This window comes from Numida meleagris, chromosome 2 (genome assembly GCF_002078875.1).
Source record: "Numida meleagris isolate 19003 breed g44 Domestic line chromosome 2, NumMel1.0, whole genome shotgun sequence".
Lineage (NCBI taxonomy): Eukaryota > Metazoa > Chordata > Aves > Galliformes > Numididae > Numida > Numida meleagris.
In genome coordinates, this window is record NC_034410.1 from 76,673,863 (window position 1) to 76,690,121 (window position 16,259).

At 40.0% G+C, this 16,259-nt stretch overlaps 1 long non-coding RNA gene across 5 annotated transcripts in view; it reads left to right on the forward strand.

Moving 5' to 3' along the window:
• The window catches only part of LOC110394897, a 60,917-nt gene that overhangs the window by 28,873 nt on the left and 15,785 nt on the right, over positions 1-16,259 (forward strand). For 2 of the 5 annotated variants that reach the window (XR_002436011.1, XR_002436007.1), the window contains 2 exons: positions 8,255-8,399; positions 10,300-12,608. This is a non-coding gene — a long non-coding RNA (uncharacterized LOC110394897). Of the gene's footprint in view, positions 1-8,254; positions 8,400-10,299; positions 12,609-14,151; positions 14,284-16,259 lie in introns of those variants that run through there. The other 3 variants (XR_002436008.1, XR_002436009.1, XR_002436010.1) reach the window with 2 other exon arrangements.

Sequence of the window (16,259 nt, forward strand, 5' to 3'; positions counted from 1 at the left end):
GGGTGGGAAATCCTGCCTTGGCCTGTCCACTTGTGAGGGTGTTTGTGGTGCTGAGCATGGGGGTCCTGGTGGTATCTCTTTATAGCTCTGCTAGGGCCTGCACGCTGTGCATGTCCACCCATGAACTCCAACCAACCTCGACTCCGAGGCTGGTCAGAAGCTGAGAGAATCTTTCAGAGTTCCTTGTGGTTTCTGAGTATTGAACTTGTGGCATGTCTGTGCTACAGCAGCTGCAGTTTGGTTGAAGTTCAAGCTAGCTAGAAGATACTTAATGTGGATACTATCAATGTTACAGCTGCAGTTGAAAAGCCACACAAGGAAGCTGGTTAAAAACTCTGTCCTATGGCCTGAGCTTGGCTATTTCTTGCTGTGGCTGTGTTGTCAGCAACATCCAGTCCCTGTGTTTTGGATTTTGTCAAGAATGTCTACGTGAGCTGTGGTTACGGTAGTAAATGCCAGATGTACCTATTGCTCCTTGAAGGAGCAGTTAAGTGCTGTGATGAATATGTGCTGAAGAATACAGAGCGGTGGAGAAATGATTCTGGAGGCAGGATCTACTACTTGGCGTTGTGCTATCCATTCTGATCTTGTGGTACGGTAGAACATGGTGCTTGTACTTAGTAACTTTTTTGTAGATTTGAGGGCTCTGCTCGTGGTAGAAAATAGAATTAACAATGTATTTTCACATCCACAGTACACAGCCCTTGTCTTGCAGATGCTCAGTCTGCCACTGCCTGGGATGTTACTTGTTGTTGTTGATCATAACTGTTGACGGAGTATATATGTTAGTGGTGAAATGGTATGAAAGCCTGAGTGCAGGCTTCTATTTGAGGCCCTGCCTTTCTTTTATTTATTAATCTAGACACATCCATTTATTTCAGTACTATCCTTACCAGTTTTGAATTCCCAGCATATGTCCCTGAGCCACTTTTGTATTTTATAATTCTGCTACAAATTGGCTCTTTGCCTCTGTATGCTCTCAATATGCAGCCGGATACACTGTTGAACACAGCAAGACCAAATGGTTGCAGCAGCAATGCTAAGTTGCTTATCGGCTTTGCTGAAGATGAATGGTTTGATATAAGTGCAGTGATTTAAAAAAAAAAACAAACCCTGTTTTTCCAAAGGGTATAATGTAGATGCAACTAATTAATTCTCTTTACAAATAAGTGTCTAGTTTCTATTATTTGGATCCAGTAGTCAATAATCAACATAAGCTATTTATGCATTTGGCATGACACTGACATACGTGTATATTAAATAACACGCATGGTAGGAGTCAAGGTTTTAAAAAGACAGTTTGGCAGGGTAGGCATAGTGAGGAATGAGAAGCCAAGTTCAGTGGTACATGTTCATTACCCTTCAGTGGGAATGCAACACTATGCCATACTTATCCTGGAAAACATGAGCCAAATTCAATATCTCATTACCTTCTGACAAATGTGAATTCACTTTTTTAGTTTTCACTTTATTAATTTTAAGTTTCTTTCTGCCTTTCTCTCTCTTTTTTTAGTGGTAGTCTTTTTTCTAGTCTTACTTAAAAGAAATAAAAAAATACGTGCACGGGAGAGCTCACAAAAATTGGAGGTGTAATTTTCATGTTTTTTTTTTCTCTGAGCAAATACTAGGCACTTCTGGCACTTCTGTGTTGAAAGTGCTATGTTTATGAAAACAAAAAAAAAATGCTTAATACATTTAAGAACATAGAAAAGGGCATTTTAAGCTGTTTTCTGATGAAAATCTATACCGTGTTCTATTAAAAATTGCGTTCCAACATTGATTTTTAGTTCAGTAAGCACATCCATTTCTGAAGTAGGTGAAATATTGTTCTAAACCATTAACATTGTTTCTTTATGTAGGTAATGTGGAGGGAGATCTCAGTGTTTTGTTTTGGTTCTTTCTGGAATGTGGTTACATTTTTCCAGGACACTTCATGAACAAGAGGCGTATTTCATAGCTCTTCTAAGCACTTCTGTGAAAAGCAAGTTACACTGGCCAGTGTTGTTTACCTCACAGATTTTCACTGAATCATAAAAATCCAGTTTGGAAGTGACCTCTGAAGGCTATCTAGTCCATTCTTCTGCTAGAATCAGGACTGTTACAAGCTTTAGATCAAGTCAGCTGTGATTTTTGTCAGTCTTGAAAATTTCTAAGAATGGTAATTCCACATATGTGAATAATGTACTCTAGTGCTAACCAATCTGTCTTGTGAAGAATTCTTTCCTGATGTCCATCAGTCTTCCAAAGTGCATCTTCTCTCTGTTTGCCATCTGCCATATCCGAAAAGAGCTTGGCTCCATTGTCATTGTAAGTAACTTTCAAGTAGCTGTAGGCTGTTATTAGACCTACTCTTGGATTAAAATCTTCACCAGATTAAGCAAACCGAACTCCATCAACATATCCTAATGAGTTAAGTGCTGACCATCTACTGGGCAGTCTCCTACTGGACCCTCTTCAACTTCTTAGCATCCTTCACGGACTGCAGAGCCCCAAAATGAACAGTTTTCCAGGTATGGCCTCTCCAATGTATAACTCCTTTGACCTGACACTGACTATCCTCTTGACTGTACAGCTAGTCCTTTCATCATAGAAAGCAATCAGGTTGGTCACGCTTGACTTGCCTTTGGTAAGTCCCTGCTGACTTCCTGATTAACTTCTTGTCCTTCATGTTCTTGAATATTGATTCAATTTTATCTTAATGTGAGTTGGTGGAGAAAAGGTGCTTTTTCTTTGAGACAAAGGCAATGTTCTACTGGCAGTAGCAGAGGCATTTCTTCTCTGGAGGGGACAAGCAGAGGTAACCTGTTGTACTGATATTGGGTAACTTCCATTCTAGTGAGGAAGAGAAATAACTTTCACTATAAAGTTAAGAAAAATTGTCTTTGGCTAAGGTAAGATTTTTCTAGGAATGTGGTGAAACCTTAGGATATATAGCTATCTGGGAAGAGGATCCTGGGAGCGTGATGAAAGCCTATTTTTGTAATTCACTTAGGAAACATATTGCATTTCAGAATTGATTGATGTCTTATTTTTATAGCCCGTGTTATGAAAATAAACTAATAAACCTCTAGATATTTAAAAATATATATAATTTTATCAATTTTGGATGAAGCATTGACTAGAAATTGTAAAAGTTAATCTGTTAATAAATTGTGCATTTGAAAAAGTGTAATTTCTTCTGAGAGAGAAATACTGTAAATAATTTATTTTGTACTTAAAATTCACTTTCCTAAATAAACTTAGGAAAACTCTTCAGCCCTGCCACCGTATTGTGATGCTTTCTTATCTTACTGCCTTCTTATTTTCCCCTATGTCAAGAGGGACATTAACTGTAATTCAGTCCTAGATAATGTTTCAGTTTCAACAAAGACATGATCTACTCTGCTACTACAGCATTTGACAATTCCAAATTTAGAGGTCTATTTTTGGTTGATTGGTTAAGGATTTTGTTCTTAACTATAGCTATGTGTCTTGCAGTCAGCTTTAAATGAATTCAAATGAAGTAACCCCCTAAAAATTTGTTCGGACACTGTAAATCAGAACCATCCTGTTTTCGTAATTAAATATCTGTTTGCTTCGGACAGCCTTGCATGGCCCCGGGACTTAACCAGCTTTATGTTAGGAGATGGTATTCTTGCTACTTACCAGAGGACAGAAGATATACCGAGTTTCTCACCTACAAGGAGGTGCCATATTGTTTTTTCTTAAAACAAGGATTTCCAGAAAAGAGGGAACTTCTCTTTAACGGTAGAGTGAATGAAAAATTCCTCTGTATATGTTGCTTTTCCTGGGCAACCTGATCTAGCTGATCCAACTTGAGCGGGAAGATAAGCATCTTGAGAAGAGATCCCTTCCAACCCCAAGTGTTCTTTGATTTTATGATTTTTAAGTTTTACTTTTCAGTAGAGCTATTGCCTAGTCATTCATTCCTCTGCATCTATTTTTGTAAGGGTTTATTCCTTCCCAGCTGCAGGACTTCGGATTCACAGAATTGCTCAGGCTGGAAAAGACCTTAAAGATCATCAAGTCCAACCACAACGTAACCATACTACCCTAACTCTAACAACCCACTGCTAAATCATGTCCCTGAGCAGGGGGTGGTGACTCAACCAGCTCCTTGGGGAGCCTGTTCCAGTGTTGAACAACCCTTTCTGTAAAGAAGTGTTTCCTGATATCCAGCCTAAACCTCCCCTGGCACAGCTTGAGGCCATTTCCCCTTGTCCTGTCACCAGTGGGAAGAGACCAACCTCACTCTCACTGCAATCACCTTTCAGGTAATTGAAGAGAGCAATAAGGTCTCCCCTCAGCCTCCTCTTCCCCAGACTAAACAGCCCTAGTTCCTTTAGTGTCTCTTCATAGGGCATAATCTCCAAGCCCTTCACCAGCCTTGTTGCCCTTCTTTGGACCTGCTCCAGCACCTCAGAGTCCTTCCTGTACTGAGGTGCCCGAAACTGAACACAGTACTCGAGGTGAGTAGTTCCTAGTAGTTCCCTAGTCCTGCTCACCACACCATTCCTGGTATAAGCCAGGATGCCACTGGCCTCCTTTGGCCACCTGGGCACACTGCTGGCTCCTATTCAGCCAGCTGTCCATCAGTACATCCTCATTGAATTTCACAAGATTCCCACTGGTCTATTTGGTCCATTTTGACAGCAGTCCTGCTCTTAACCATCTCAGGTATTTCTCTTTATTTGATGTCAGCAAACTTGTATACCATCAATTTCCTCTAGTTGGGTGTGTCCAACCTGCAGCCTGTCCTGTGGCCACCCCTTGTCCTATGTCATCATGGCTGTGACTGTGCCCTGCTGAGTGGCCCAAGTGTGCACCCATCACTCAGCAACAACCACATGTTGGTGTGATGTTGTCGCTGTCATGGCTGAAATCAGGTCAAAGGGTGCAGTACAGGGCTGACTCAAGTTATGGCAAATAATTGTGTGCAGTTTGGTGCATTGGCTAAACATGGTTCTATGAACAGTGAAAAATATGCAGCCTTGCTTACCATCTTTATACAGGAATTTGAGAATGAGTATTAAGAGTGCTGAAAAAATTGTCATTTTTTTATATATCTGAGATCCTATTTTTTGGTTGACATGAAGTACCTGTGAATTTTCAAACAGAAGGCACTGAGTTGCAATAAGACATTCAATGCAAAGAAAAAAAAATTGATCCTGCCTCTTTACCGGAGTTTTATAAGCCTTCTTTTACCAGAGAAAAATATCTCTCACTTCAGAACTGTGCTTTATTCATGTCATGGCTTTTTGGCAGTATGTACATTTGTGAACAATTCTTCTCAAGGATGGAGCACAGGAGGAGTAAAATTTCATCAAAAATCTCTGAGGAACACCTCGAGAGCTTACTAATAATGGCAGCTGCTGCCATCAAACTGGCCTTGTGAGTTACTTTCACAAAAATGAGGTCACGTATCCCACTAGGTTTTGTCACTTCTAGAGTAACTCTACATGTTAAAATATTTTATGAAGGCTGCTCTGGAAGTAATGCCTCCTATTTTATGATGTTGGCTCATGATATCATAGGCACATGTTGGTGGTATGGAAGTAGAGTTTGAGCCTTCCTGCCAGTATTCCATTACATGTTGTTCTTGTGTGACAGATGGCAGCAGGGAGCAGTATGACAAAATGGTGTCTGACGTGGAAGTGCAGATGGTGCAAAAGTATGTTATGGAACTGATGTAGAAAAAGTGGCACCCACCAGTATTCATCCGTTCTTGATGAATTGTTATTGAGAACAAATAGTGAATGTGAGTACAGTGAGGCAATGGGTGATACATTTCAGCAGTGGTAATAGCAACAGTGGGTCACGTCTACTGGTGCAGATTGTCACAAGTGCAGCATGCAGGCTCTTGTTCATCACAGGTTAAAAAAAAAAAGTGTAGCTGATAATGGTTGAAAAAAGAGTGTTGTGTAGCTGAGAACGTGCTCTATTAAACAGTGGTATTGTGCTCTTTGTATTGGTTGTTGTTTCCATGAAAATAAATATGTGGAATCATTTTCAGTGCAACCTGTGTATATGCGGCCCAAGTCAATTCCTCTTCACTCAGTGCAGCCCAGTCAGGCCAAAAAGTTAAGGAGCTCACTACTAGCTTCTACGTACAGTGTGATGAGCTAGCAGCTCTCTTCTGAGCCTGATTATCTAAGCGTGTTTCTATTCATCTAGCTGCCCACCAATCCGGACCATAACATCCTAATTTGGATACAATAATAATAATGGTGGGGGGGTTAAACATGTTTCTATAGTTTGAAGGCAAATAGCATCCACGAACCTAGTCATTTTATCCTAGAAGGCAATCTATGCTTGGTAAATCTGTACTGACTGTTCCTACTCACCTTTAACTACTTCATCTACCCAGAAACATGCTTAAAGAGGGCTTGCTCTTTGGTTTTTTCAGCAGAGTGATGCCTGGAGTTCCCAGGTTTACCTCATCTTTTTTTGAAGATAGGTAAAATATTTGCCTTTCTCTGGTCATAAGAGACCAACTAATCTCCATGAGATTTCTAAGATGATAGAGAGTAGCCTTGCAAAGATATTGGTTAGCTCACTGCACACTCTTGGATGATGTCTGTTGAATCCCATAGACTTGTATGGGTTGAATTATCTCAGGTAATGCCTAACTGAGATCTCATGCATTGCTGGTAGATGTTAATGACCCATTTCACTCATTGCAGAGATATGAGAGATCTTGGTGATGACTGAGGCAAAGATGACTTTAAATGCCTTGGATTTATCTGTGCCTGCTCTTGCTAAATCACCTGCCTCATACAGTAGCAGGCCCACATATTTGTTGCTCAGCTTTATAGCTGCTTTTCTGCCTCTAGTCTCCAGTGAGACATTGCCTTCCTGTGAAACCATTGTAAATCGATGCGCTTCTTATATTGGAAAATGAATAAATGTGACAACCTTTAACTAGATGTTACAGGGTTTATAAGTGGCAGGTAAAATTTTGTTAGGTGACTGTGAAACTCAGATCTTCTAAACAAAAACTTTTGTGATCTTCCCAGCAATTTCTGGTGGCTTTTTGCAAGTTGTCATAGCCCTGGGGGCGCTGTTAGCTTTGACTGTGCCTGCCCACCCTCTGGAACCATCAGTCTGCACCCCAGAGATGCTATAGCAAGGCTGCTCTCTAGCTCCCTGCAGCCCTACTCTGCCTGCCATGGGCCTAGCCTTGGCCCATCTGTGGGAGGTACCTAATATCCAGGGCTGGGGCTGCGCTGGTGGCCCTCACTGCCTGGCCCTGCTGGCTCCCCATCCAATAGGGAGGCATTGGCTCTTGCTGCTCCCTGCCATAAGTTGTCTTTCCAGTACAGCCTTTTGGAGATCAGCCCTTGTAAAAACAACCACCAACAACTTTTCTGAAAAAGCTGTCTTCAGTCATGACATGAGGGCAAATTCAAATACTCAATATTAAACAATAATTGATCGAACATTTCACAGGGGGTGTCAATACATTGCTTCAGAATACTCTGATGTGTACTTCAAAATGCATTTGCTCTGCATATTAATCATATGTTTAAATTCTGATGCAGGAAAATATGGGACATTGCTGAAGTTAATCAGGGACAGAGGACTGATACGACAAGGACACTAGGATAGAAGAGTGGTAATGAGCCCCTGGATTTAACTATCTGGGATTTTAATTTAAGAAATGATACCATACTCATTTCTATATTGATGTCTTTTTTTCCCCTGAAATGCTCTGGAGAAATTAGAAATAACAGAAATGCATGGATAAGGGGAAATTGGATGTCAAGAAACAAAAGAAGAGAGGAGATAATGTTCAGGTTCTATTTTGTTAAAGTTCAGAGCTACAGAGTTTTCAAATGCAATGTCCTCTGCATATATTCCAATGCATTGGAATGTGTAATATTAGGATTTCCCACATCGGGACCTACTGATTTTAAAATAGTTACCTGAAATGTTTTGTATACTTTATTTTACTTGTGTTTCAGATGGTGCTCCTTACCTTTGTTTGTATTGTGGGTTTACTGTACAACTCTTACACAGTTTGCGGTACACAGAGTATGTCTATTTCCTATCTTCCACTGTACACAGTACGCATATGACAGGTGGAGTATTATGCCATTTCAGCTGCTCTTCATTTCCTCAGGAAACAGTATTTGCTGCTGATGGTCTCAACTGAATAACCTGCTCCTGCTTTTCTCTTCAGAAATTTTTGAACTTATTGCCAGGTTCTGCATTGTCTATCTCAACAGAGTATCCTTTTGGTTTTGTTTGACAGCTGCATTCCACTTCCTGAGCTACGTACTAGCTGTTTGTGTTGTCCAGGGAATCCACTGAGTTTTCTGTTGCTGCTTCTCAGTTAATCCCTGTGCCAGGAAAGGGATGGAATCCAAACCCAAGAGAACTAGCTGAAAAAGGTCAAGGTAATGTTTTCACGTTTTAGACTTCCCTCTTGAGTTATTCGTGTTCTTTGATGTCACATGTTTTTCAGTACTGATGGCAGTTCTTCTACTCTAAAACAAGGACCTTTCCTTAAGTAATTTTCTATAGCTGCACAGCCTGGCCTTTTGACCCCTGTACTATGACCACTATGAACTATCCAACCCCTTCTGATGACTGTGCTTAACAGGAGGTAGAAAAAATACAGGCTTTAAAATGCCCTTCATAGAATGTATTCATTGCATCATCCTCAATTGCCAAATGTTCCATGCTTATTTTAAGTAGGTAGATGCACGCAACGTGCAAACATAAGGTCTTTTCTCATGGGGAACCCCAGCTGGGCCTGCTCATTTGCAGTGCTCAGTGCTTGCTGCCCATGCATATGAAAGGGGTTCAGGGATGCATCTGAACTCTGCTAATCTCGAAAGATTTTCTTTTTACCTTTTGGCCATGCCTGTCTGGCACAGTGTGCCTAACGTTGTCCTCCAGAAGTTAATCCAAACTAAATAAACTTTGCTATTATTAGGTTCTTGAAGAAGGATAAGCTATTTCTGAAGCTCTTAATATTCTTGCAGTTCCTATTGATTTCAGCAGCAGTTGTGGGTGCTATGCAGTTATGTTCTGCTTGCTGACTGTATCTATAAGGGCTTATTCACACTCAGCTGCATGATGTGACAAACTATAGAAAACAAATAGAAAATTCTTACCTTCATTTCATCTTTCAAATGCAGCTGATGAGTGGCCTGAATTAATTACTGAAGAAGCTGCAGAATACTTAAGAGAATGTCTTGATTCATTTGTTTTAGAGCAATTAGATGTAGCACAACTCATGGAAAATGACACAAGTGAACAGCTTTTAGGTCGCTAATATTAATTTTTCACTAGACACTTGAAATTATGCACATTTGTATTACATTTTTTTATCTGATTACAGTGTAGTGGATCGGAGCCACTCTTCGATATGGGGGTTGCAAGATTCTCTTCAGTGTCTCTTCTATTTTTATTCATTAGCATCTGCCACCCCTAGCAAACAGTGCCATGACTCTTAGTTCTTCCTCTTCTTCTGTGTATGACATGCCTTCTGGGCTCCTTACTCATTATTGGTTTACATATTGAAATTATGAAGTCCAGAAACCTGACAACTTCCTTATTCCCAGGGGAGAAAGAGCTGTTATGGATATTCTCTGCATAGCACTGCACTATCCCTTTTATAGCTTGGGCCCGAGTAAAGATCAACTTGAACGTTTGATATATATGCATCAGCTACACATGCCTCAAACTGTGCATAAGAACAAACTGTTGATTGCTTAGCATTTGATGCTATTTTTTGTGAGGGAAAAAAATCAACAAAGAGTAAGAAGTTTCTGAGGTTCCAATCTGATTTATACAGGAAAATTCTCATCCCAGACTGTTAACTGTCCTTGTGTTAGAATGCAGAACTTTGGTGGCGGAAATATTAAACTCACAGTTGGTGGCTGAGAAGGCAAGTGGAACAAAGTTTCTTTCCAAGATCCTCCAGAAATCACCAATTTTTTGCTCCAACAAAGCTTTCTGCCAGTCCAAAATATGAATATGAAATTATTTCTTTTGTTTCTACGTTGTTTTCTCTGACCTTTCTCCTTTTCCATTTTAGTATGTTAATGTTCAGTATTCATCTCCCTACTTAGGGTGTTTCCACCATTCTCTGCACTTACCTCTAATTTACTGTCTACTGCTTATGAATTTTCTTAATGGCTGAAGTTGCTTGGGAGCAACCACTTAGGTGTTCTCTTCTTGAACCTTTATCAGACTTAATGAATTTGATGAATGTCACTGAGAATCTGTCAGTTTTTTTCTTCTCTCCGTACGTGACTGAACATGTTCTCTGCCATTTTGCACCACCAGGTAACTTTATTGCTGTTGGCTGGGCAGCACCTGGGGGTACTATGATGCAGAGAACATCACATCCAGAACATCCTAACTCAGCAGTTACAGAGCACTGTGGAGATATGGATCAATCTGCCTGGACAGAAGGCCAAACCGATGCTTGGTGTTTCAGAAGCAAATGCTGCTGGAAGTCCCTGTTTTATTGACCATTGAAATAGTCATCAAATGTGGAATGTGGTGAGTGGGAATGGCTGTCTACACATTGCATGGAGTTGTCTTCTTGAGGAATATGATATATAGATGCAGATCTCTTCACAGTGGGGAGAGAAAAGGATCTGCCTATCTCTTGGCCTGGCTGATGGCATGAAAAAAGGAGATATGCAAAATGTGAACGTTTGCATTTCTCCATTAGAATTGAGAATGTTGGTGTGAATCTTTTTGAAGTTATTTGTTTGGAATTTTCTTAAATAACATTTGGGGAAAATTTCAAACATTTTGAGACATTTAAAAAACCAAAGTAACAAACAAAATGAACAACAACAACAAGAACAGCAACAAAAACCTAAACAACACTCAGAACTTAAATAGAAGTTAAAATCAAAACAAGAAACAAAACTTTGGGGTTACCTTGTGGTTACCTAATTGTGCATCTGCATCTAGAAAGGATATTTTTTGGTTGTTTTTTTTTGATAGGAGGTTTATAATTTTGCTCACAAGTGCATTTTTGATATAGGCACAAGAGGAACTAAAAAAAAAAAATTGTCCAAACATCATATACAGGATTACTTTCAGTAAAAAATTGTAATAGGCTATGCTGCTTTCTCAAAACCTAAAGATTTATTGATTTTTTTAGGCTTTTTTTTTTGTTAATGTCTTTGGCTTGATGATTATTTTAAATGAGAGGTCCAGGTAATTGAAACCGTGTTTTGTAAAATGTTCGGAGTTTTATTTTACTTTTCAAGGTTAAGCAATTTTTTTAATATTTAAATATTGATAAGAAATGGAATAGTCCCACTGGGATAGGTGCAACTATTTAGATCAAGGACTGATTGAGAGTGTTAGTATGTTTTTGAAGCAAAGCGTATTAATGTTGGTTGCTCTTTTGTGGTAGTAATGCTTGATAAACAATTTGGCTTTGTTCTTAAAGCCTTCAGCACTGCTGGTCTCTAGTCTGGCTGAGGAATTCAGAAAGTACTACAAAACAAATAAGAAATAACAAAAAAGCTTGAGGGAACAATCTTCATGGTATTAGTTAACTTAGCTTAATTAACTCACTGTGACAAAATATGCTTGAAGAGGAGAGAGACTGAATATTGCCTGAATGCTGAAAATTCTGCCATTTGTAGCTGAGGGGTTTGGAGTGTTCAATAAAGAAGTAACCTACTGTAGTTAGAATTGTGGACAGCACACTGAATTATGGTAAAGTGATTGCTCACCTAAGGCAGAAATTGCATATGTGGTGATGCATGGGGCAGTTCCAGTAGTGGAATCACTTTTATGGGCTCATTATTGATACCATGTACGGGAGCAGCCACAAAGCACCAGCACTGAACCTGGTATGTTCTCATAAAACACATGAATGAGCAAAAGGAGAGGGACGGAGGCAGAAAAGGACCATTAGCTGTGCTGGACTTTTGGTGGTAAAACTATAGTGATAGATGCATATGGCTCTTCTTTGCTCTGGTGTGAGGAGAATGTACATTCTGGAAGTGCACTGGTGTGGCGATAAGTCTGTTAACTCAAAGAAAAACCACCCAGAAGAGAGCCGTGATTCAATATACTCTGCTGGTGTTGTCCATTCTCTCCCAAAAGCCTCATCTTCTACTTCGCTGCCTTTGTTCACGAGGCTATTAAAAAAAAAAAAGAAAAATCAATACATAATTTATCTTCTTACATACGGCGGAGTTCAAGAAAATGAAAGAAGCGGGTAACAGCTGAAGGAAAAATGCAGTGCTTTTGATATTGTAAGGAAAAAACAGTTTTTATAGGAGAAATCATAATGTGCTTTTGCACATGTTGCTTGCATATGATAGCTGGATTTATGCTTGGTACCGCTTTGCAGACGCTTCAGGAAAAAAAATACAGGAACAGATGCTCGCTACTAGGAGTGGGAGGTGATAACACTAACATTCTTCTAATCAAGAGCACAAGCCTTAGAGTATTGATCCAGAATGCAAAAAGCACAGATTCAGGTCTTCCTCCGTCTGAAGGGGCTATAAAACTTTTGTTTCTTCTCCCAAGGAAAAATGGATTAACTGATCTCCAGAGGCAAGGCTGTAACGTGTTTTCAAATTCTATTGACATTGTTTCAATGCATAAACATATTTCCTGGGAATGTAACCAGAGTCCGAGTTCTCTTTTTCCAGGGAGTGTTTTGGCTGCTAGCTTTAGGAAGTCATTCCTATTCACTGTCTCCTTCTGATACCACTTAAATATTTATACAAAGCAGATCTACTTCATTAGGAAAAGCTAATGGACAGCCATCTGAAAGCATCCAACAAGTCAGTGGGTGAAGCACTCTTTGGGAAGCCATAGCATAAAACATACACAGCTTCTGCTTTTTCCTCTTTTTTTTTTTTTCCCCCTAAGTAAAGTGTGGTCTGTGCAAGCTGGAATGAACCACGTGCCATTTGTACTGCTGAGCTGTGTCTTCCTGATTCTTTCACAGACTCCCTAACTGGTTCTGCAAACTCTGCATTCATGCCTTGACCTTTAGGTTTTTCACATGTTCCCTACCCTGAAGTCCACTGATTTATCGAAGTTGCTGTGCATTACAGCAGTTTGTGTGCAAAGGGCCTGGACTTCTAATCTAAGATAGAATACTTCCTGTTTTGTTCCCTTGCTGCTCCCAAAGGCTTGAAACTTTTATTTTTTAATGAAAAGCTGTGTGTACAGCTTTGTTTTTGCACAGCAATATGAATTCAGCATAGGTTACACTGTTATCCTTTCTTGCAGGAAGCCATCATGAAAGCATTATGTATTATATCTATCTAACATCTACAGTAATGATTTTAGATAGAATGTAGGAAGCAGGATGAATTCACCATTGCAGCACATTGATTTACAGTCATACCCTGGTATCGTTATCACTCTGCACTTTAAATGATAGAGTTGGTTTAGGCTGGGAGGGAAACCCTGGAGATGATCTAATCCAACCTAAAAAAAAAAAAAAAAAAAGCTGCCTAATTTCAAAGTTTGTGTTTTACACAGGTAGGTTTTGAAACCTTCAAAGAATGGAGACAGTCTGTTTTCTGGCTTCTCTGGGCAGACTGTTCAAGATGTTACCCTCTCTCATCATAAATTTTACTTACATTTAGTCAGAATTTCCCATACTACAACCTATGGCCTGACATTTTGTCCTCTGACAGTATACTTCTAAATAAAGTTGTCTTCCCTGTCCCCTCTCCTGCTCCCTCCTATGGGTGCATGCAGTGACTAGATCAGCCTGAAGCGTTTGCTTCACCGGTCTGAATATACGTCAGTCTTTTGTCCTGCCCCTCCTTGTCTCCTGGTTTGTCAATCTTTCTCTTTTACTGGGGCCCCCCAAACTTGACTTCCTGTCTTGTGGAACATACAAATGCTTCCAGATGTCGTTTTGCCTTTGATAGACTCTAACTGCTGGTAAGATCTGTGTGGTCTCTCAGAGTGGCTACAGCCTGAATAGTGCAATTCATTTGTTTAAGGAATAGATACACGTTGTTGTATGGTCAGAAAGCTTTCTGCTTTGCAGGATGATATTGATTTTGCTGATAATAAAGGCTGATATTTGCATTTGAGAAACACTTTTTTATTCTTTTATAAAATATACTTATTTTCCAAACTGTGGGGAAATAACATAGTTCCAAAATCTTCTTTTATTTTCCTTTCTAGCCCCCAGCCCCAGAATTCAGCATCATAACATCAGACCTTGTAGCTCCTGGCAGAGCTACGAGAAGCAACGTGCTACTGCTACATACCGCACTGGGATAAATGAGCAGCAATTTGATGTTGCCAGACCTCAAACTAGGGAGGCCAAGGGATAGACTTTTCTATTAGTTGTGAAAAAATACTACTCCTAGGCCTCTGCTGAGAAGCACTGTGGGCAGGTTAGAAATTGTTGGGATTTTGTCTTTATGTGTTTGCAAATGAGTTAGTTAAAAGCATTTGACCTTCTTAAGTTTGTTGTCTTTAACAGAACATAATTTTCTATTTGTATGTGTACTATAAATCTACTGTTATGCAGTGACTCTTGCAAGGAGACATTTTCTTCTCCTAGCCTTCAGAAAAAGGAAACAAAACCCATGGGGCTCCTTCCAATATGAGCAGATGCTGTTTTATTGATGTGGATTTAATTGTATCATTTTATTTTAGCAGGGAATTTTGTTATGGTTATCTATAACATCTTCAGCTGTCTTCATTCCTACTGTTTGCTGTGATATTTGATTTCTCTTTCAGTTCACTTTGCTTTGCTTTACTTTATACCTTTATTGTACTGGATTCATATCTAGGAGCTTGATGTGATAGCTTAAGTGCAAGATAAATCTCTGTGAGAGATTTCTGCATGCAGGGGTGGTCACACAGGCTCACACAGAATCATAGGGGTTGGAAGGGACCTCTGGGGATCATCAAGTCCAACCCCCCTGCTAAAACAGGTTCCCTACAGTAGATTGCATAATGATCTCCTAGAAAAGGACATTGATTGTGGAGTATCCAGGTGAGTTCCTCAGAGACCATCTTTTTGGAGTCAGTTCCAGATTATGTAGATTTTATAGGTAACCTGTGGTAACAGGTGGGTTGTAAACTTCCCTGTCTCTCTGTTCCTTGTTGCTGTTGTTAGAGGAAGAGCTTCCTCATAACTATCTGCTGTCTGATAAAGACTTTGCTTGATGAGTGAGTCATCCTGTAACAGGGACTAATGCAAATAATCATTTCACTGTCACCCGCAAAGGATTTAGAAATTTAGAAATGGCTTGCAGACAGCATGTACTGTTGTGAAACTAGCTGGCTAGAGTCAAAAGGGAAATTGTTTGTATCTTATGCACTTTATGCAAGAGAATTGCTGGTATGCTATTGTGAAAAATCCCAATATAATTTTTCATTGTATCTGCAAGGGCATAGAAGGCTCATGTCCAGAGTGTCATGTCTTGAAGTGTCTGATAAGTTTGTGCAGGTGGCATCAGGAAAGACACATATCCCGGGGTCAGTTTTTCTGGCAGTCAGCCTCTATGACAGGAAATCTTGAAGAGCACAGTCGTACTCATTTAGATACATTCTTAATTGCTATGTGTGATCTGGAGAGCTCACTGTAATTGCTGCTCTCAGACACAATGCCTTGACTACAAACCTTCATCATTTTCTTGCAAACATAGTATAAACTGTGAATAGTAAGAACTGTTCTTAAAATATTAACTAATTCTCTTTCCTGATGTCTTGAATCCAGGTAAACAAATTAATTAGACTGGCAAACTGATGTTCTCAAACAGGCTGTAAGCATGGGATTTCTGCCATATTTTTGTTCATCCCAAGCTCCTACTATGACAGAAGAGCAACAAGGCTTGTGAAGGGCTTGGAGATTATGCCCTATGAAGAGAGACTAAAGGAACTAGGGCTGTTTAGTCTGGGGAAGAAGAGGCTGAGGGGAGACCTTATTGCTCTTTTCAAATACCTGAAAGGTGATTGCAGTGAGAGCGGGGTTGGCCTCTTCTCACTGGTGACAAGTGATAGGACAAGGGGAAATGGCCTCAAGTTGCGCCAGGGGAGGTTTAGGTTGAACAGCAGTTGAACACGGGTCAGTCGGTCCTAAGTGATAGGCAAGCGCTGTTCCAAAGGGAGTGGAGGGTTCCATGTGAACAGGTTGGATATCAGGAAAAAATTCTTTACAGAAAGGGTTGTTAAGCACTGGAACAAGCTCCCCAGGGAGGTGGTTGAGTCACCATCCCTGAATGTGTTTAAAAACCGCTTGGATGTGGTGCTTGGGGACATGATTTAGTGGTGGGTTG